Raw genomic sequence first — 22,798 nt, forward strand, 5'->3', positions numbered from 1 at the left:
GGTGGCTGCCTGCTCTTCTGGCGTTTGTGGCTCCAGAGGGGGAGAGGGCCCAACCCCCTGCTGGCAACCCCAGGGGAAGGGCCACTGCTTTGCTCCCCCCCCCCCACCCCATCACTGCCCAGTAGGCTGTGGATGCAAGAAAACCTTGCATTTGAGAAACGGTGATCTAGACTGTTTCAGGAGTAAATGTACTCTCGGTGTTCTTTGCTGCTTAAGAGGCAAGCTGCTGTGTGCTGCATTAGCCAGAGTTGCCTTTTATCTTCAGCCCTGGTTACAGTGAGATACAACAGTCTAATCTAAAGGCATGGCTCACCAGGGCTAGTTCCTTGTTCAGGAATCATAGAATCATAGAATATCAGGGTTGGAAGGGACCCCAGAAGGTCATCTAGTCCAACCCCCTGTTCGAAGCAGGACCAATTCCCAGTTAAATCATCCCAGCCAGGGCTTTGTCAAGCCTGACCTTAAAAACCTCTAAGGAAGGAGATTCTACCACCTCCCTAGGTAACGCATTCCAGTGTTTCGCCACCCTCTTAGTGAAAAAGTTTTTCCTAATATCCAATCTAAACCTCCCCCACTGCAACTTGAGACCATTACTCCTCGTTCTGTCATCTGCTACCATTGAGAACAGTCTAGAGCCATCCTCTTTGGAACCCCCTTTCAGGTAGTTGAAAGCAGCTATCAAATCCCCCCTCATTCTTCTCTTCTGCAGACTAAACAATCCCAGCTCCCTCAGCCTCTCCTCATAAGTCATGTGTTCCAGACCCCTAATCATTTTTGTTGCCCTTCGCTGGACTCTCTCCAATTTATCCACATCCTTCTTGTAGTGTGGGGCCCAAAACTGGACACAGTACTCCAGATGAGGCCTCACCAATGTCGAATAGAGGGGAACGATCACGTCCCTCGATCTGCTCGCTATGCCCCTACTTATACATCCCAAAATGCCATTGGCCTTCTTGGCAACAAGGGCACACTGCTGACTCATATCCAGCTTCTCGTCCACTGTCACCCCTAGGTCCTTTTCCGCAGAACTGCTGCCTAGCCATTCGGCCCCTAGTCTGTAGCGGTGCATTGGATTCTTCCGTCCTAAGTGCAGGACCCTGCACTTATCCTTATTGAACCTCATCAGATTTCTTTTGGCCCAATCCTCCAATTTGTCTAGGTCCTTCTGTATCCTATCCCTCCCCTCCAGCGTATCTACCACTCCTCCCAGTTTAGTATCATCTGCAAATTTGCTGAGAGTGCAATCTACACCATCCTCCAGATCAGGAAGGGCAGAGTCTCCTGCAAACTGGATGTGAAGAAGGCACTTCTGCTCTCTGCATATCAAAAGTGGCAATGAGTCCAATTAGCTCTGGAGACTTTGCACTACTCTCATGATCAGAGGGCAAATGTCCAGGATGGAGGGTGTGGTCAGTGTCTTGGCCAGCGCCTCACAATGTAAACATCCATGTGATATTTGAAACACAGAGCACATGCCATTTGTGCACATGATAACTCTCCACAGCAGTTTAGTCTGTGAATGGGACATGTAATCGGATGGTTTTATTTGCCTCTGATGAAGAAACTATAAACCTTCACAAACTTCAGAACAAAAATATCCTTCCATTAAAATATTAAATAGCTAACCAATAAATATTTAGAGGACCCAGAGCAAGTTTAGGCAGCTGGTGGGATATGCCAGCCAACTGATCTGAGTGAAGTAATGCTATGCACCATGAGAAGAGGCCCTGAGCTTGGACCTTCCATCACTATCAGCAGGGGTCGGAAGGATTGTTGAGATTTTGCAAGAAATTTTTGGAGTGAAATAGGATAGGCAAGTTTCCCAACTCATTTTTTTTATTCTTTCCAAATTAGTTTACCCACCTGTTAAGTGGACACAATACTCTCCTATGGTTGCTGCAACTAAGAAGACAACAGGTGACACACACACGGTGGTCTCCAAGACACTGCACTTTTTTCTGTGTTGAGGAGAGAAGAAGCCTGTGCTGTCTAGACACCACTCTCGGGTAATGGTGGGCAGTGGTGACTTTGTAATGGTGCCACTTTAGCAAATGCTTGTAAAGCCTTCCCTTTGCAGTACTAAAGAGTTCAGCCAAATTGTTCAAACACTGGTGCCCAGAGGTAAAGGCGGATTCAGTTCTCTCTCTCTCTGGCACTGAAATTGGAAAATTTTGGTCTTCAAACAAAATTAAAAACTAGTCACAATCTAGTCCCCATCATTGTAGTGTTGAGCACCTCACAGCCTTTAATGTGCATATCCTCACAGAATGTCCTGGAGGTAGGGCAGGGTTGTTCTCACCATTTCGCAGATGGGGACCTAAGGCACCAAGAGACGAAGTGACTTGCCTACGGTCACGCAGGACGTTTGTGGCAAAACAGAGAATTAAACCCAGGCCTTCTGAGCCTCAGGCTAGCGACCCAACCACTGGACCTCCCTTGCTGCCTTGGGGTGAGGCTGGGTTTGACTGGTTTCAGCCTGGAACAAGTTCTAGGAAACCTAGGTGATGAATTCTGCAAATAGGACTCATGCTGGAAGTAGTGACCCAGCCTGTACTCTAGTAGCACCAACTGGCAAGTTGAAATATTTCCTAGAAGCCCAAGTTTTCCTTTGAATCAAAAATAGGGCAGCCAGACAGCGCTGCTGAGGCTCTGAGATGAGCCAGCCCTTCAGTGATTACATTTTGAAGAGCTCTTCAAAGCTGATGGTTTTCACTGGTCCCTTCTGGCCTTGGAGTTTTTGTGATCATCTTTCTAGTCTGACCTCCTGCATAGCACAGGCCATAGGACGAGTCTGACTTCCTGTGTAACACAAGCCCATACGACTGCCCTCAATTAATTTCTGTTGGAACTAGAGCAGACCTTTTAGAAAAACATTCTATCTAGATTTTAAAATGGTCAGTGATGGAGAATTCACCACAATCCTTGATAGATTGTTCTTCTGGTTAATGACCCCCACTGTTAAAAATTTGCACCTTATTTCCACTCTGAATTTGTCTAGCTTCAGCTTCTAGTCATTGGATTATGTTAGACCTTCCTCTGCTAGACTGAAGAGCCCTTTATCAAATTTCTGTTCCCTGTGTAAGTACTTATTGACTTATCAAGTCACCCCTTAACCGTCTCTTTGTTAAGCTACATAGACTGAGCTCCTTGAGTCTACCACTGTAAGGCAGGTTTTCTAATCCTTTATTCAGTCTTGTGGCTCTTCTCTGAACCCTCTCAAATTTATCAACCTCCTTCTTGAATGGTGGACACCGGACCTAGACACAGTCTTCCAGCAGCGGTTGCACCAGTGCCAAATACAAGGTAACGTAACATCTCTACTCCCAGACAACATTCCTCTGTTTACACATCCAAGGATGGCATTAGCCCTTTTGGCCACAGTGTTGCCCTGGGAGCTCATGTTCAGCTGATTGTCCACCAAGACCCCCAAATCTTTTTAGAGTCCCTGTTTCCCAGGACAGAGTCCCCCATCCCATAAGTATGGGCTGCTTTCTTTGTTGCTAATGTGTAACTTTACCTTTGGCAGTATTAAAATGCATATTGTTTGCTTGCGCTCAGCTTACCTAGTGATCCAGATCGCTCTGTATCAGTGACCTGTCCTCATTACTCACCATTCCCCCAATCTTTGTCTCATTTGCAATCTTTACCAGTAATAATTGTAAGTTTTATTCCAAGTTTTTGATAAAATGTTAAATAGCATAAGGCCAAGAACCGATACCTGAGGGAGACCACTAGAAACACACCCATTCAATGATGATTCCCCATTTATAAGTATATTTTGAGACCTGTCAGTTAGCCATTTTTAATCCATTGAATGTGTACCATGTTCATTTTGCATCGTTCTATTTTTTTTTTTTTAATCAAAATGTCATGCTGTACCAAGGAAACTCATAAAACTGTGTCCATATGAAAAGACCTAGAGCCCTACAATGTGCCAAGATAATTACTGGGAAAGAGATACAGCCAGTTATCTGTCATGGGTTGAAGTAATGACCCAATATCAGCTATCTGTTTTCATATAAAATACTCCCTAAACTGACATATGGAAAGCAGTACTGATCTGCACTGGACACATTTGAACAAGCTAGTGATGGTTTTCATGTTACTTCTTAACAGCTGTGGGGAGAGATTTTTGCAGAAAGAAAGCAAACTGCACTTTCCTCACTGTGAAACAATTCAAACAATAGCCGAGTTTCCCCGAATAGTCTGTGTTTAAAATCATGCAGAGTTCAGCTCGCTCCACCCAGCAATTCTACAATTTAGTCATAAACTCCCCCCAAAACCAACACATTTTGGTCAGATTTTACAAAGCTTCCATGTCTAAAAATGCAAACTTTCTACAACTGAAGCTGACAGAAAAACAAACAAGACAAAAAAGAGCATTAAATCTTACCCTTGAAGACTTTTAAAAGTCACAGCAACAGTTACTGCCCTCCATAGCACTCGAATAAACTCCTCTCTTCTCATTTATATGCTGCTTTATCCCCTCCCTAGATCAACTTAAACTCCTCTGGTTATTGCACACTCAGGATGTGCATCTAGGAAAGCAAAGTTGTTCTAAACTGGGAAACAAGCCACTATAGGGTTGTCTCAGACGTTAAAATCCACTGCAGACCCGGTTTCCTCTGTGATGAACTGGTGACTAAATTTACTCTTAATTCCTTACTACTGACTTCACTGACTGGCCTTGGCTACTTGCCAAATTCTTCTGTCTTTTCCCCCCTCCTGTTTCCTGTAGATAGGGAAAGTGGATTTGCTCCTTTAAACAAATAAAAAATAAAAATAAAAATGCCAGTCACACCAAGCTGTGAAACGCTCGCGCAGGAAGGCAAAGCACCCAGCACAGGAGTGTCCAGCCTGGATTCCAGGGGACACTGCTACTCATTCCATAGTAGTGTGGAGGGTTTTAGAAAGGGAAACGAAAAGGCAGAGAAAAAGAAAACACTTTGAAAAGGGGGAAGCAAAAGGAGGAACTTGTGAGTGGATCCATTTCTGAGCACCAGAGAGCCCTTCTCTGCTTTTATTCCATTCAGTTAGCTCTCTTTAGGCACAGAGGAGCTGCCATACCAGAATTAGACCGGGGTCCTTCTCATCCAGTCTCCTGTCTCCAACAGTTGCCGGCAGCAGATGCTACAGAGGAAGGTGCAAGAAACCACACAGACTACGTCATAACCGAACTACAGGGTTTCCTCCTAGCTCCAAGGCTGCTAGTGGCTGGCTTCTGTCACAAAGCATGGGGGCTTATATTCTTTATAAAATCTTATTCCAATTCCTCCTCTGGTCTCCATGATACCCACATTGCCTTCTACATATGGAGTGCAGCTGTCAAGCTCATCTTCCTGGCCAGTCACTCCAACCACCTCCACGACCCTCTGACTGTCCCCCTGGGTCCCCCTCCTCCAGGGGATCAAGTTCAAGTTTCTTGTCTTCACTTCCAGAACCCTTCACAATGCAGCCCCTATCTGCCTGTCTCCCATCACTTCACCCTCCACCACTGATGCAAGCCTTGACCTCCGTGTATCCTTGTCTCCCACAGGCACCTTCGTGCTTCCTGCCATGCTGCCCCTTAAACATGAAAGGCATTCGCTGAATGCATCTGGGAAGCCACTGCCCTCTCCTCAGGTCCAATTCTACCGAATGCCTGCAAGAAACGAGCCAGCTCAGAATGGCCGGGTATGGGGAGCATTGTGGAGAAGCTCATTTATTTAAAATTAAAAGCCTATATATGTTGTTACTTCTCCTCCTCCCGCATCCCATTTGTCTGTCTGTCCCCTTACACTGGGCTTTCTTTGGGGAAGGAGCTATGATGACTTCTCTGTGTGTGGACAGGATCTCACTCGCTGTGGGTGGGGCTGGACTACTAATCAAGAAGGAAATGCATCCGTGAATTAACTGATTAGTAATAGCAATACGAAAGCAAAGGATTCTTCGGCCAAGTCCACAAGAGTGGTCAGGGGTTGCTCCTGGAAGAGCCTAGCAAAGAAATTGGTGTTTGTTTATTAGGTCCAAATCTTCCAGTCAAAGGAAGAGCCACAAAAGACCCTGCGTGCAGCAGAACTGGGGCCATTCCACCGACGACAGGGTGCAGAAAGGACATGCAGAGTACCTCTCCACCCCGGCAAGCAGCCTCTGAAGCACATGGCCTATCACTGCTGATCCCAAGGTTAGTCTCCTAGGATACATCTATTTTCAGAAGGGCCATGAGGGGCGGGGCAGGAGGGGCAGCTTCCATTCAATCTTTTCCCCACATATTACAATGCAGAGAATTAATATGAACAGCTAATCTAGGAAACAGCAGGCAGGACGGCTCTCCTTGGGAGTCAGATCATTCTCACACAGGATTTCCTGCTGACAACTGTTTCGTTTTTGCCAGGAATGCTCTCCCCTTCCCAGTACAGGGCATTTCTCCTGCTTCTGCCAGCTCAGCTGCAACATTCGCTCTCTCAAGGGTCTCATTCTCCTTAAATTCATAAGGGCTACTTCAGCCATTCCCAAGTCCACCGGATTTTGGTTCCTCTCCATATTTAATGGACCTCCTGCTCTCCCTTTGCCTTACAGGTTCCCTCTCTCCTTGGGCACAGATTTTTTTTTTTTAATATTCCCATATTAGCTGATGACGTTTCATTATATGAGTCTCCCACTCTCTCTTTGCTGCTGCTTTACACCCCCTTGTCAGGTTTGTTACTTCCGTCCCTGTTGCAAGTCTGTCCCCAAACTGATTTCACCTTTGTGGCTTGGACCATGCTTCTTCTAGAATCATAGAATATCAGGGTTGGAAGGGACCTCAGGAGGTCATCTAGTCCAACCCCTTGCTCAAAGCAGGACCAATCCCCCACTAAATCATCCCAGCCAGGGCTTTGTCAAGCTTGGCCTTAAAAACCTCTAAGGATGGAGATTCCACCACCTCCCTAGGGAACCCATTCCAGTGCTTCACAACCCTCCTTGCTCCTCATTCTGTCATCTGCTACCACTTGGAACAGTCTAGATCCATCCTCTTTGGAACCCCCTTTCAGGTAGTTGAAAGCAGCTATCAAATCCCCCCTCATTCTTCTCTTCTGCAGACAAAACAATCCCAGTTCCCTCAGCCACTCCTCATAAGTCTCATGTTCCAGTCCCCTAATCATTTTTGTTGCCCTCTGCTGGACTCTTTCCAATTTTTCCACATCCTTCTTGTAGTGTGGGGCCCAAAACTGGACACAGTACTCCAGAAGAGGCCTCACCAATGCCGAATAGAGGGGAATTCGTCCCTCAATTTGCTGGCAATGCTCCGACTTATACCACCCAAAATGCTGTTAGCCTTCTTTACAACAAGGGCACACTGTTGACTCATATCCAGCTTCTTGTCCACTGTAACCCCTAGTCCTTTTCTGCAGAACTGCCGTTTAGCCACTTGGTCCCTAGTCCTCGTAGATCACACGGGCTGGCTTGCTCCCCAGCTTTTCAGTCACACTGGAATCCACATTACTTGCTTTGGATTCCATTTTTTAATCTTTATTTCTTCAATTTCTTCTTCATTTCTTCAAAAGTGGATGGGAATCTGGGAGGCAGTGACCATGATTTGGTTGAGTTCAGGATCCTGACACAGGAAAGAAAGGTAAGCAGCAGGATACGGACCCTGGACTTCAGGAAAGCAGACTTCGACTCCCTCAGGGAACGGATGGGTAGGATCCCCTGGGGGACTAACATGAAGGGGAAAGGAGTCCAGGAGAGCTGGCTGTATTTCAAGGAATCCCTGTTGAGCTTACAGGGACAAACCATCCAGATGTGTCGAAAGAATAGTAAATATGGCAGGCGACCAGCTTGGCTTAACGGTGAAATCCTAGCGGATCTTAAACATAAAAAAGAAGCTTACAAGAAGTGGAAGGTTGGACATATGACAAGGGAAGAGTATAAAAATATTGCTCGGGCATGTAGGAATGAAATCAGGAGGGCCAAATCGCACCTGGAGCTGCAGCTAGCAAGAGTTGTCAAGAGTAACAAGAAGGGTTTCTTCAGGTATGTTGGCAACAAGAAGAAAGCCAAGGAAAGTGTGGGCCCCTTACTGAATGAGGGAGGCAACCTAGTGACAGAGGATGTGGAAAAAGCTAATGTACTCAATGCTTTTTTTGCCTCTGTCTTCACTAACAAGGTCAACTCCCAGACTGCTGCGCTGGGCATCACAAAATGGGGAATAGATGGCCAGCCCTCTGTGGAGAAAGAGGTGGTTAGGGACTATTTAGAAAAGCTGGATGTGCACAAGTCCATGGGGCCGGACGAGTTGCATCCGAGAGTGCTAAAGGAATTGGCGGCTGTGATTGCAGAGCCATTGGCCATTATCTTTGAAAACTCGTGGCGAACGGGGGAAGTCCCGGATGACTGGAAAAAGGCTAATGTAGTGCCCATCTTTAAAAAAGGGAAGAAGGAGGATCCAGGGAACTACAGGCCAGTCAGCCTCACCTCAGTCCCCGGAAAAATCATGGAGCAGGTCCTCAAAGAATCAATCCTGAAGCACTTACATTAGAGGAAAGTGATCAGGAACAGTCAGCATGGATTCACCAAGGGAAGGTCATGCCTGACTAATCTAATTGCCTTCTATGATGAGATTACTGGTTCTGTGGATGAAGGGAAAGCAGTGGATGTATTGTTTCTTGACTTTAGCAAAGCTTTTGACACGGTCTCCCACAGTATTCTTGTCAGCAAGTTAAGGAAGTATGGGCTGGAAGAATGCACTATAAGGTGGGTAGAAAGCTGGCTAGATTGTCGGGCTCAACGGGTAGTGATCAATGGCTCCATGTCTAGTTGGCAGCCGGTATCAAGTGGAGTGCCCCAGGGGTCGGTCCTGGGGCCGGTTTTGTTCAATATCTTCATAAATGATCTGGAGGATGGTGTGGATTGAACTCTCAGCAAATTTGCGGATGATCATAAACTGGGAGGAGTGGTAGATACGCTGGAGGGCAGGGATAGGATACAGAGGGACCTAGACAAATTGGAGGATTGGGCCAAAAGAAATCTGATGAGGTTCAATAAGGATAAGTGCAGGGTCCTGCACTTAGGATGCAAGAACCCAATGCACAGCTACAGACTAGGGACCTAATGGCTAGGCAGCAGTTCTGCGGAAAAGGACCTAGGGGTGACAGTGGATGAGAAGCTGGATATAAGTCAGCAGTGTGCCCTTGGAAGGGACCTCAGGAGGTCATCTAGTCCAACCCCCTGCTCAAAGCAGGACCAATCCCCAACTAAATCATCCCAGCCAGGGCTTTGTCAAGCCTGACCTTAAAAATATCTAAGGAAGGAAATTCCACCACCTCCCTAGGTAACGCATTCCAGTGTTTCACCACCCTCCTAGTGAAAAAGTTTTTCCTAATATCCAACCTAAACCTCCCCCACTGCAACTTGAGACCATTACTCCTTGTCCTGTCCTCTTCTACCACTGAGAATAGTCTAGAACCATCCTCTTTGGAACCCCCTTTCAGGTAGTTGAAAGCAGCTATCAAATCCCCCCTCATTCTTCTCTTCTGCAGACTAAACAATCCCAGTTCCCTCAGCCTCTCCTCATAAGTCGTGTTCTAGACCCCTAATCATTTTTGTTGCCCTTCGCTGGACTCTCTCCAATTTATCCACATCCTTCTTGTAGTGTGGGACCCAAAACTGGACACAGTACTCCAGATGAGGCCTCACCAATGTCGAATAGAGGGGAACGATCACGTCCCTCGATCTACTCGCTATGCCCCTACTTATACATCCCAAAATGCCATTGGCCTTCTTGGCAACAAGGGCACACTGCTGACTCATATCCAGCTTCTCGTCCCCTGTCACCCCTAGGTCCTTTTCCGCAGAACTGCTGCCTAGCCATTCGGCCCCTAGTCTGTAGCGGTGCATCACCACTGACCGGGCCATTAAAAGTCCCAGTCGGAGCCACAACAGGGCTAAGTCAGGCTCCCTGCCTGCCCTGGCTCCACACGGCTCCTGGAAGTGGCCGGCATGTCCCTGTGGCCCCTAGCTCCCACTGGCCGCAGTTCCTGGCCAATAAGAGCTGTGGAGCCGGCCCTCAGGACAGGGGCAGCGCGCGGAGCCTCCCTGGCCACCACTGCACCTAGGGGCCTGGCCGCACCCCCCTGCTCCTCTCTGCCCCCTAGCCAGACCCCAGGCACCTCCGGCTCAGGGCAGTCTCTGCTTCCCACCACCTGTGGGGCCCCACCTGTCTCCCCGGCGCTGAGCTGTCTGGGACTGGGGCAGAAGCCTGGCCAGTCTCAGCCAGTTTGGGGGGGGGCAGTGTGAGGGCTTGGCTGGGCCCCTCCAGTAAAGTGGGTCCCAAGGGAGCCTGCCTGGATGATTGTGCCATTTCTGAGGGGCCGGAACAATTCCCAGCTCTGGGACCAGCCCTGGCTGCTCTGGCAGCTCAGCCCAGCAGACACAGTCGCCTCCCAGCAGGGCCAGTGAGTGCGGCCGGGAGGCAGGGAGTCGGTCTCCGGGAGACCTGGGGGGCGGGTGCTGGGCTGGGAGCGGGCGGGGAAGATGTGTGTGTTGGGGCATTAGGGAGTGGGGGTTCTGTGGAGGATGCTGGGCAGTTGTGGTGGGGCTGTGGGCAGGAGGGCACTGGGCAGGGGTGGTGTTGTGCAGGGCACTGTGTATTTGCAGGGGGTCTGGGGCGGGGCTCTGGTCATAGGGTGTCGGGGGGATGTTGGGCAGGGGGGCTGTGTGGTGTGGCATGGGCCAGCCCCCGATGGGAAGGGGCGCGCTGGCCGCACAGGGCTGGGCGGGCCACTGTGCACCTGACAACTGCCGGTTTGTAAACAGTGCCCTCGCACTGAACTGGGTGGAACAGGGCCACCCCTGCAATACCATGCCCCTGGCCGGCCCCTCGCTCTGGGGACTGACCTTCCCGCCCCAGGCTCCATTGCCTCCATGGGGGCCCACAAAAATGTTTGGCGCCAGGCCCACAGAAGGTTAATCCGGCCCTGCTTTTATACAGACATCCTATCATGACTCAAAGACTCTAGCTGACGGAGAATCCATCACACCGCTAGTGAAGTGCTTTCAGTAGTTTAATCTCTGTTAAAATAGAGATGAAGCCACTAGTGCTGAGTGTGGCAAGAGACCTCTCAGATTTCAGCACACAGAGAAATCAAAAGTTAATCTCCGCAGGGAAAAAATAAATGGAGAGAGGCTTAGTGGGAGCCTTTCCATTGACTTCAGTAGGCTTTGAATCAGGTCTCACCTGAATGGCCTGAATTCATTAAGTTGGTCTGAACACCACTGCAACAGCAGGGTTCCATTGCCTGCAGGAAACTTATCGCCGATAAATGTCAGAGACAGCCGCTAGAATGCCAGTCATTATCTCACATGTACAGACGCAAAAGAAACCAGCATTCTGAAGAGGAAATTACCTGAATAGAAAGCTTTGAAATCAGGGCTTCTCACACAAGGATTTACATTTTTCTTCTCTATCATATAAAATAAGTGACTTACCTGGCTGTTCTCTGTGTCTCCTTTTCTATCTGGAGTTGTTTGCCAAGAAAAGCACTATGTCTACTGCTCTTTTAAAAACTCCTAGATAAACATACAGGTCAGAATGCCAAACTTCTCTCTAACTCGTCAACAGTGGTATAAAGCCCAAGAGGGAAAAGTGCTCTTTCCAGGAGCTGCAGGCGAGACTGCCGAGACGTGCGGTATCGGACACTTAGGATCAGAAGTTACAGTGAGTCCCCGTGGCACTTGGCATAGTTAATAAAGGCTATGAAAGACAACACACACAGCATGGCTCCTGGGTCTGTGGGTGGAACATGGCACTGTGTAGCACTGAGTAAATAAAAAGCAATTGATCATTGGACTCTTGTATGACATCAGATATTAATACCATAGGCACCAGAAACAGGACTCTGTATTTCATGTAAGAGAAACACCACCTGAAAAACCTCACACAGGTTGCAGCAAGGGGGAAGAGATCCTGTTCCCAACCTTCTGCATTCAGCAGACTCTGGTTTGGTTCCTGGGCCACAGCTTCAATGGAGAACTTCAAAAGTGAAAACAGATCTTCCCCATCAGGCCACAGAAGAAAATATGTGCTAGTGAGAAAGAGCCACTGAGATTTAGGTAAGCCCACTGGAGCAGGAACCATTCTTTATTTTAGGTCTGGACAGCACTCAGCACAATGGGGCCTGGACCTGAGTGAGGCCTCTGGACACTACTGTAATGCAAATAAAAATTAACTCACAGGTCAGAGCTAGCACTTCAGTCTTTGGCACTAGATTGATTTAATGACAGGTTTCAGAGTAACAGCCGTGTTTGTCTGTATTTGCAAAAAGAAAAGGAGTACTTGTGGCACCTTAGAGACTAACCAATTTATTTGAGCATAAGCTTTCGTGAGCTACAGCTCACTTCATCGGATGCATTTAAGGCTCTCTCCACAAGGAGAAGTTTGGAAAGGGGAGAGTTGGCTGGGGGGAGAGTTCAGTTAAACATGCAGTTAAAACATACAGTTAAAAACTGTATAAGTAGGGGCATAGCGAGCAGATCGAGGGACGTGATCGTTCCCCTCTATTCGACATTGGTGAGGCCTCATCTGGAGTACTGTGTCCAGTTTTGGGCCCCACACTTCAAGAAGGATGTGGATAAATTGGAGAGAGTCCAGCGAAGGGCAACAAAAATGATTAGGGGTCTGGAACACATGAGTTATGAGGAGAGGCTGAGGGAGCTGGGATTGTTTAGCCTGCAGAAGAGAAGAATGAGGGGGGATTTGATAGCTGTTTTCAACTACCTGAAAGGGGGTTCCAAAGAGGATGGCTCTAGACTGTTCTCAATGGTATCAGATGACAGAACGAGGAGTAATGGTCTCAAGCTGCAGTGGGGGAGGTTTAGATTGGATATTAGGAAAAACTTTTTCACTATGAGGGTGGTGAAACACTGGAATGCGTTACCTAGGGAGGTGGTAGAATCTCCTTCCTTAGAGGTTTTTAAGGTCAGGCTTGACAAAGCCCTGGCTGGGATGATTTAACTGGGAATTGGTCCTGCTTTGAGCAGGGGGTTGGACTAGATGACCTTCTGGGGTCCCTTCCAACCCTTATATTCTATGATTCTATGATTCTATGATTCTATGCCCAGCTACTAGAGTGATGGGTGGCAGCATGAAACCATAAGACAGAAAACATTCAGTGGCTGACGGCCACAGCCCAGGGTCTCTCCTGAAACCGCCAGCACTTTAGAAATGCAGCCTCCACCTGGTCATTTGATTTCTGGAGTTTTGATTTGTTCTGAGGGATGTTCCCACCACCTTCTTTTTGAGTTTGACTGACAGGGATCAGCCACCGATAGGCTTTAAAAATGCTGCCTGAAAGTTAGTGAGTTGAAAGGTAAGAATGAAAGGGAGAGGGTCGTGTTAAAAATCACAGATAAATAAAATTCCTTCTCTATGTTCCTAACAACATGTGAAATTGCTAAAACAGAGAGAGGGCTTTAAAAAACTAACAAACAATCCAATGACAATGTCTGGATTCCATTCCTAGCTCTGCTGCAGATGGACACACCCTGGGCAAGTCACTTCACCTCTTGTGCTTTGGTTTCCTCACCTGTAAAATGGGATAATGATCCTTCCCAAGCCCTCAGGGGTATGGCAGGATAAATATATTAAAGACTGTGGGGGGCTCAGTTACTATGGTAATGGGGGCCAGATAACTAGATAAGTATCTGAGATAGAATCAGAGTCTCCACAGCCTAAGGAAGGGCTGACTCAAGGCATCCAGGAAAGACTTTTAAAAAGCTGGGAATCACTTATCAAATGTTATAGGCTCTGGTTGAATGAGCGGACAAAGCTCTTCTCTTGTCAATATCCAGTTCTCTCCTTGGTTCCATTTCTTGTTCTTCACAAGAGTAATCTCTTCCACCTTAAGGACAAATACAAATGGTTCCAACGGCCCTGCTGGATTCCAGGCTGAAATTAGCAATAACATGCTCACCACTTAAAATGATGCCATCAGGTGCTGTGGCTACGACTCAACATGCTGGTACGGAAACTCACACAAAGTCTGGGTCAGTTTGCAGAATTACCATTGTTTATTTTCCTCAGTGTTTCAGTAACACAACCAAAAATAAAGTCAGTTTAAAATTAGCAGTAGCCTCAAAATTTGGAGCCATGACTGCAGTCTGAGATTAAACCATTTAGACTATCAGAGCCAACGAGCCACAAGAAAGAGATCAGTGTTTGCAGTTGAAAAGGAAGGGTTCGCTTTAATTGCGATAATTGTGGAAAAGGCAGTACAACTGCTGCTGTTTAATGGAAAGACTCATTTCGCTAGAGCCACCCACACAACTCATTTTTCCCTTTACTTCCTCTTAGCCTTATCTCCTGAAGCTGCCAAACAGAGGAGATTAAAAAGTGTATTTTGCAGGGAAGGGAACTGACAGATCTGGCCTCTCCCTCACTCCTGCCTTTGCCTTTTGGTTTCTGCTCTGCTGATGGTGCCAGAGATTTATTTTTCTTATCTGCACTGAACGTTGTTTCTTGTTGGTGTGCTGATTACCGACCATGTTTGTTCAGTTTCAAACATTTTGCTATATTAGGGGCCCTCCACTGTAAGTGTTTGCAGGGTAATGTACTTGCCAGGAGAAAAGGTCAAGGTAGGGGCCTCTGACAAGATTTCTCAGTGCTCCTGGCCCTGCCAGTGCCATACGCCCTAAGCTCCCTATCACAAGGGGACTCTACACAACAGTGATGGATGGCTGCAAGTGCAGAACTAAACCATGATACAGCCCTCCTGCTGGTCCAAGTAGGTGGACAAGGCCTCCCTAATTGAAGGGGTGATGCTAAAGCACAGGTGCGTTCTTCAGTATTTCACACCATCAGTGTATTTCACTTTAGGAAACAGGCTCTTGAAACTCAGAGGTGCTATGCTCAGACAGTCGCCCTGACACAGAGGGAATGGTGGGAGTCACTGACTCATGAGCTCGCTGCTCATCAGCTGATACACTCTATTTAAATAACTTTACATTCCCCTGAAGTGTCCTGACATTCTCATAAGTAAGCTGGAGAAATGTGGGGTGGGTAGAACTAACATTAAGTGGATACATAATTGATTAAACTGCAAACAAAGAGTAACTATTAATGGAATGACGTCAGCTAGGAAGGAGGTCTCAAATGGGGTTCCATAGGCATCTGTTCTGGGTCCAGTGTTATTTTACATCTTTATTAATTACCTAGATGTAGAAGTAGAGAGCATCCTGATGAAATTTGCAGATGACACAAAGGGGGGGGGGGGAGAGGAGGGAAGGTTGCAAACACTTTGGAGGATAAAACTAAAATTCAAAGGGATCTTGATAAATTGGAGAACTACTCTATAGACAACAAAATGAAATTTAACAAAGACAAACGTAAGGTGCTTCAGAGAAACCAAATGCACAAACACAGAGGGGGTTAACTGGCTTGGCAGCAGCACTGCTGAGAAGGATCTAGGAGTTGTGGTGGATCACAACCTCAGCCTGGGTCACCAATGCTATACTGTTGCAAAACAAAACAAATCCACTTTTAGGTTGATTTAAAAGAGGCATAGCATGCAAGTCACAGGAGGTGATAGTACCCCTCTACTCGGTGCTGGTTAGGCCTCAGCTGGAGTACTGTGGCCAATTTTGGTCCCTGCTGTATAAAAAGGATGTAGAGAAACTGGAGAGGATCCAGAGGTGAGTGACAAGGATGATCAAAGGGATGGAATGCAAGCCATAGGAGCAAAGGCTGAAGGAACTGGGTATGGTTAGTTTGGAAAAGAGGAGATTAAGTGGAGACATGAGATCTGGAGGGATAGCTCAGTGGTTTGAGCATTGGTCTGCTAAACTCAGGGTTGTGAGTTCAACCCTTGAGGGCGCCATTTAGGGATCCAGGGCAAAAATTGGGGATTGGTCCTGGTTTGAGCAGGGGGTTAGACTAGATGACCTCCTGAGGTCCCTTTCAACCCTGATAGTCTATGATTCAAATACTTGAAAGGCTGCCATAAGAAAGATGGAGAAAAGTTGTTCTCTCTTGCATAGGGGGCAGAACAAGAGGCAATGGGTTCAAACTACAGCACAGCAGATTTAGATTAAATCTCAGGATACACTTCCTAACTGTAAAACAGTAGGACAATGGAACAAACTGCCTAGGGAAGTCATGGAATCTCCTTCACTGAAGGTTCTCAAGAAGAGGCTGGAGCCATCTGTCTTGGATGGTTTAGATATAACAAATCCTACATCTTGGCAAAGGGTTAAACTAGATAACCCTGGCGGTCTCTTCTAATCCTCCGATTCTATGACATACAAACTCTAACACTCCACCAACAAGGCAACCCTTTAACACCAAAAGTGTCTTTGGGGCAAGACCCATGTCTATTTTAGTCTCTGGAACATGCCAACGCAAAGCCATGCCAGTATCAGTTATTAATACATAGCAATTTACAATGCACACACACCCCACCCCCTTTGAGTGCCCAGCAATGAAAGCACTTGGATGAAGGTGGGCACAGGCCTAAACAAAGACTGGAGCAGCCAGATACAAATATCAGTTCAAACGGGCTGATTAAGACGCACAGCGCACACATGTATGGATTAAATGCCACAGAGGAGAAGGATCCTGCTGCCACCCATGACATGAGCCAGACACAGGGTTCTGTAGAACCGGGGGGAATGTAAGAACCCATAACCCTGACTATTCAACTCGATCATTTACTGAGATCTCTACATTATGAAGGTTGGAGACTATCCTCAACAGGCAACATTGTTTTGCCTTAGAAGATGTGATCCTGATCCCTGGGGGAAATTCCCATGTATATTCAGTTATATAGACTCATTTTCAGAACTTAAAAGTCTCCCATTCACAAACACGCTAGCAGATGCACCCTGATATTTAATGCTAGATAGCCACAAACGTACCAAGGAACAACACAAGACTTGGTTCTATAGACATGCGGTTATTGTTACTGGCTAGAATTTAAAAGGCCTCCCTGTCTTGTTTAATTCTGTCTGATTTGTTCTCAGCCACGCCGGATGTTTTGTTGCACAAACAGACTCCCTCCGGCTGATGAACTGTCAGTGCACTCACCACTATTTAAAATAAAACTAGGACATTTAAGTGAAGAAAGGATGCCAGTGTCTGAGTCTTAAACCAGCACATCTGGCCAAGGCCATCAGTACAATCCCTCACTGATGCCCAGGATTCTCACTGCCCCTTGCTGGCATCAGGGATTCTGCACAATAATAATGCACAAAACAAACTCCAATACCTACTGCAAAGGGCCTGGGACCACCACACTGCAACAATGGTATAAAACTGGAGTAACAGCAATGAATATGGGTAGACAACCCTGCCCTGCACAAAAGATATACACAAGAATTACTTTGCCACTAAACTGCAGCTGGTTCTGGGGTGGAGGGTTATAGCTAACACTTCACACAGCTCAGTGCACCACAGTCACTGAATATTTATATTCAAGGGGAGGAGAAATTTGACAAAGGATGCCAGAACTAACCCAGATTCTCACAAAAAGTGCCCTGGATCTTTCATATCTTCCCTGAGCTGGTGGGAGCTCCAGTTAAAGTTCCATCCAAAGGAGATGCAGAGCAGACTGCTTGGGAGTCAGTCTCTCTCTTGTAGAATAAAAGATGAAGGGCCAGATCCTGATCTGGCATAAATCTGTGTAGCTTCATTGTCATGAATGGAACTATGCTATTTACACCAGGTGAGGATAGAGCCCTTCTCAAATATTGCGTTACATTAGCTATCTTCCAGTCACTGGGTACAGAAGCTGATTTAAAGGACAGGTTAAAAGCTGGTTTCAGAGTAACAGCCGTGTTAGTCTGTATTCGCAAAAAGAAAAGGAGTACTTGTGGCACCTTAGAGACTAACCAATTTATTTGAGCATGAGCTTTCGTGAGCTACAGCTCACTTCATCAGATGCATACCGTGGAAACTGCATCCGATGAAGTGAGCTGTAGCTCACGAAAGCTCATGCTCAAATAAATTGGTTAGTCTCTAAGGTGCCACAAGTACTCCTTTTCTTTTTAGGTTAAAAGCTGTAGTTAATAGTTCCACAATTTCACATTTGAGTTCTTTCAGAACTCTTGGGTGAATGCCATCTGGGCCCGGTGACTTGTTACTGTTCAGTTTCTCAGTTAATTCCAAAACCTCCTCTAGTAACACTTCAATCTGTGCAATTCCTCAGATTTGTCACCTACAAATGGTTTCCAAAAAACACCCATGAACCTGAGCACTGGTGACTGATACTTAACAAAAGTAGTGTCACACTGATGGGAAAGAGAGGAATAATTCTAACAATATCTTCATGTACAAACCTTCAATGCAGTTTGAATGGAGACCAGAAAAGAGGAAGCAGGAAAGGGTCACACATCATAGAATATCAGGTTTGGAAGGGACCTCAGGAGGTCATCTAATCCAACCCCCTGCTCAAAGCAGGACCAATCCCCAACTAAATCATCCCAGCCAGGGCTTTGTCAAGCCTGACCTTAAAAACTTCTAAGGAAGGAGAGTCCACCACCTCCCTAGGGAACCCATTCCAGTGCTTCACCACCCTCCCAGTGAAATTTTTTTTCCTAATATCCAACCTAAACCTCCCCCACTGCAACTTGAGACCATTACTCCTCGTTCTGTCATCTGCTACCACTGAGAACAGTCTAGATCCATCCTCTTTGGAACCCCCTTTCAGGTAGTTGAAAGCAGCTCTCAAATCCCCCCTCATTCTTCTCTTCTGCAGACTAAACAATCCCAGTTCCCTCAGCCTCTCCTCATAAGTCATGTGTTCCAGCCCCCTTATCATTTTTGTTGCCCTCCGCTGGACTCTCTTCAATTTTTCCACATCCTTCTTGTAGTGTGGGGCCCAAAACTAGACACAGTACTGCAGATGAGGCCTCACCAATGTCGAATAGAGGGGAACAATCACTTCCCTCGATCTGCTGGCTATGCCCCTACTTATACATCCCAAAACGCCATTGGCCTTCTTGGCAACAAGGGCACACTGTTGACTCATATCCAGCTTCTCGTCCACTGTAACCCCTAGGTCCTTTTCTGCAGAACTGCTGCCTAGCCATTCGGTCCCTAGTCTGGAGCGGTGCATGGGGTTCTTCCGTCCTAAGTGCAGGACTCTGCACTTGTCCTTGTTGAACCCCATCAGATTTCTTTTGGCCCAATCCTCTAATTTGTCTAGAGCCCTCTGTATCCTATCCCTCCCCTCCAGCGTATCTACCTCTCCTCCCAGTTTAGTGTCATCTGCAGACTTGCTGAGGGTGCAATCCACACCATCCTCCAGATCATTAATGAATGATGTTTTAGCAGAGGGCCCATTTAGTTAAGGTTTTTCCCACATGTCCTGCATTTTTCTGAGCACCTGTATCTTGTCCTCTCCACACTGCTGCCCAGAATATCACCTGCTCAGAAGCAGCGCAATATGCTATCATGGCTCCTGCTACTGCCCCGTACTAGATGCCTGAGCATTTGGAAGTGCTACGCAAGGTTATGAAACTGCTCGTTATCTCCTCTCTTCTCAGGATAGAGAAAGGTTCAGTGTGATAGGCTCTCTGCTCACCTGAGTAGACCTCTAAACTTGATGCTAATAGAAGGTGGAAATTAATTCTCAGGGAGCTTTAAAGAATCTGAATTTCCAATTCACAGAGCTGCTTTGCTCTCCAAGGGGGCTCGCTTTAAAAATCACTTCAGGAAGACTTCAAAGGGAATGGAGAAAGTTACTTTCTATTTACTGCTCCAGTTTTATTCCCTTACTGTGTCTGGACCCAGTAACCCCCAGAACCTGTTACCTAGCCTCCTCGCCTCAGGTCAGGCCCCTCACTAAACCCTTACAGACCTAAGACAAACGGAAATACCACCACGAACCTTCTTCCCTCATGCTGCAGTTCAAACAGGTGCTTTGTCCAAAGCTGGCGCTCCGCTGCTGCGGTCACAGCCCAAACCTGGCAGCTCGGTCGGCGTGAGGGCAACGAACCCGTGGGACGCGCGGACAGGTTGGCGTGGAGGCAAATAAAGCAGGTGAACACGACTCCACCAGGCTCCGACGGGGGCTACGACTCTGAGCAGCTCCACACGGACCCCACCGCGTCCACGTGCCCGTGGAGCTCCGGAGACAACCCAGCTCCAGCACCAGAGCAGCCGGGGCGTGCCGTGGGCTAGGCTTCCCCAGAGAAAGCCCCCGCCCCGGTTACCGCACGGGGCTCGCCTCAGGCCTCGTGCTGACAAATCCGCCCCGTGACCCCCTTTCCCCAGTAACTCCAAAGTGCCACGGACCCAGATTCACCCTCAGGGCCACAGCGTGAGGATGGGGCAAAATCAGGGCCGTTGGCAAGGCAAGCCCATCCCCCAACGCCACAGACAGGGCGGGACGGGCAGCTCGCTCCCCTCCGCCCTTTACCGCCTGGGCCGGCCCCTCAGCTAGGCCCAGTGTCGTCTCTCCCCACAACCCCCCATTACCTGACCGGGCTGGCTCAGATGCCCCCTGCCTGCCAGCTGGCCTGGGCTCCCCGGGGCACTGCGCCCCGCTTGGGAATGGGGGAGGCCGGTGCTCTGGCCAGGCCTAGGCCCCAGCTCCACAGCAAGGTCTGGGGCAGAGCTCTGCTGGCAGGGCGGGAGCCCTCGTGTGCCGCCCACCCGCGCCGGGGGAGCGGTGCCCACGGGCAGGTGGGGGCACCGTAGGTTTTGGACAGCAGCCAGAGGCGGCTGGAGAGAGAAGGGGAAGCCAGAGCCATACAGGCCGGCCGCTCCGAAAACCACTTTGGGTTCATGGTGTCGAGTAGGGCTGTCCACAGCCCCTTATTACAAGGGACATCCCTCATTTTTTCCATCTCTGTGCAACAAGATTGGCAGTTGCTGAGTGCTGAAAAAAGCAGCAAGGAACAGCCCCTGGCGAAGGTCGGGGACTGCTGATTATTATTAATAATAAATAATATCAGGAGGAGGGTGGGGCAGGGGTGCTAAGAAAACAATCCCTCATTTTTCAAATACAACATTGGCAGCCCTAGTGTTGAGGGTCAGGAAGAGTGGGCTTGTTTAGTCTGCAGAAGAGTGACGGGGGATTTGATAGCAGCCTTCAACTACCTGAAGGGGGGTCCCAAAGAGGATGGAGCTCGGCTGTTCTCCGTGGTGGCAGATGACAGAACAAGGAGTAATGGTCTCAAGTTGTAGTGGGGGAGGTTTAGGTTGGATATTAGGAAACACAGTTTCACTGGGAGGGTGGTGAAGCACTGGAATGCGTTACCTAGGGAGGTGGTGGAATCTCCTTCCTTAAAAGTTTTTAAGGTCAGGCTTGACAAAGCCCTGGCTGGGATGATTTAGTTGGGGATTGGTCCTGCTTTGAGCAGGGGGTTGGACTAGATGACCTCCTGAGGTCTCTTCCAGCTTTAATCTTCTATGATTCGATTAACTCGTGATATTTGGTGTTTTTCTGGCAGCACCAGCTCCAGTAGCCATGGGAAGTTGCAAGAGTCTGAGCTTCCATTGAAAAACCAAAACAAAACAAAAAAAACCCACAAGTTTCTCGTCATTGTGGTTATGGAGAAAAGCTTGCAAACATGACCCGAACGCCTCCTAAAGGCTTCAAATCTAGCAAGCAAAGAAACAGAACTCCACTGTATTATTTGTGGGTGTAACTCAGGTATTTTGACCACTTGGGGTTGATGACACTGGATAGGGGTAGTGAGGCTCTCTGTCCACCAGTCCTAGAGTCGGGGAGCTTGGTCCTTCCCCTCCAATTAACTATGGGATTTCTCAGATGAGTTGGCTTGTCCCCTACCCTAAACGTTGTGGGACAGTCCCTAAATTCAGAGAACCATCCCACCTCCTCATGCTCTGAGATGGGCAAAACCCCAATATTAAACCAGCCCAAAGGGGAAAAGCAGAGAGAGAGAGAGAGAGAGAGAGCTATTCCCTGTAAAAAAGTGTGCTTTGCTGGGAGAAAGGGGACCAGTCTGCTATCCAGGAGGTGATTAGTGACTGCCCCCAGGTGCAGAACATGACTAATTGGGTTCTTTCCCTTGCTTTTCAGATGACAGGGGTCAAGCCCTATCACTCTCCTCCTTGGGAAGGGCCTGGTGAAGGCTGGGGAGGAATACAGGCAGCTCAGCATGAGCTGGGAAAAGGGCCTGGAGAAAGGCTCTCCCATAAAAGCTGCAGCTGTGTGAAGCAGCATGAAGCACTCCAGGAAGAAGGTAGGTCTGGCCCCAAGGAGGGCAGAAAAGCACCACAAGGGAGGCCCGGGAAGCACAGAGGAACAAGCTCTAACCCAGCAGTTTTCAAACTTTTTGAGCTGAGCTCCCCATCCCCCTTTGATTTACAATTTTGGGTTGTGCCCTCCCAATACCTGCCCCACCCTGAAAATGCAAGCGGTGGAGGTGCATGCGACAGTCTCGGGGGGCAGAGCCAGTGCTGGACAAGAGGCGTTGACACAGACCCACAGGCTGGGTGGCCTGCTGAGGTGAGTCGGGGGTGGAGGTGCGCTCCCTCCCTGAACCCCGCCAGAGCCCGAGGCCTGTCACCCGGCCCCAGGGCCAGAGCCCGAGCCACCTGGTGTCATCACTCACTCCCCAGAATGTTCCTGCATGCTCCCTTAGGGGGCACCCCCCACAGTTTGGAAACCTCTGCCCTAACCCTGCTGAGCCCCAGCAGGAGCAGTGTACCAGGGCGGCCCCGTCAGTGCCCAGTGGGTGACATTGCCTGGCCTGGTTCTTGCTCTCTTAACCACAAACACACACCAGGTTGTCACCCTTTCAGCAGCTGCGTATTTATTCATCACTTACAAAGTATAACAGAACACACTGCCAGCTTATAGCAACTGCTGCCCCC

At 48.2% G+C, this 22,798-nt stretch overlaps 1 protein-coding gene across 3 annotated transcripts in view; it reads right to left on the bottom strand.

The window, feature by feature from the left end:
* The window catches only part of LOC125636689 (phospholipid-transporting ATPase ID), a 128,505-nt gene extending 116,858 nt beyond the window's left edge, over nucleotides 1-11,647 (bottom strand). Inside the window, exon 1 of one of the 3 annotated variants that reach the window (XM_048850223.2) lies at nucleotides 11,449-11,647. The gene's annotated coding sequence lies outside the window, so the exon portion shown is untranslated. Of the gene's footprint in view, nucleotides 1-4,393; nucleotides 4,844-5,067; nucleotides 5,122-11,448 lie in introns of those variants that run through there. The other 2 variants (XM_048850224.2, XM_048850222.2) reach the window with 2 other exon arrangements.
* Between the last annotated feature and the right edge of the window lie 11,151 nt (nucleotides 11,648-22,798).

This window comes from Caretta caretta, chromosome 5 (assembly GCF_965140235.1).
Source record: "Caretta caretta isolate rCarCar2 chromosome 5, rCarCar1.hap1, whole genome shotgun sequence".
NCBI lineage: Eukaryota > Metazoa > Chordata > Testudines > Cheloniidae > Caretta > Caretta caretta.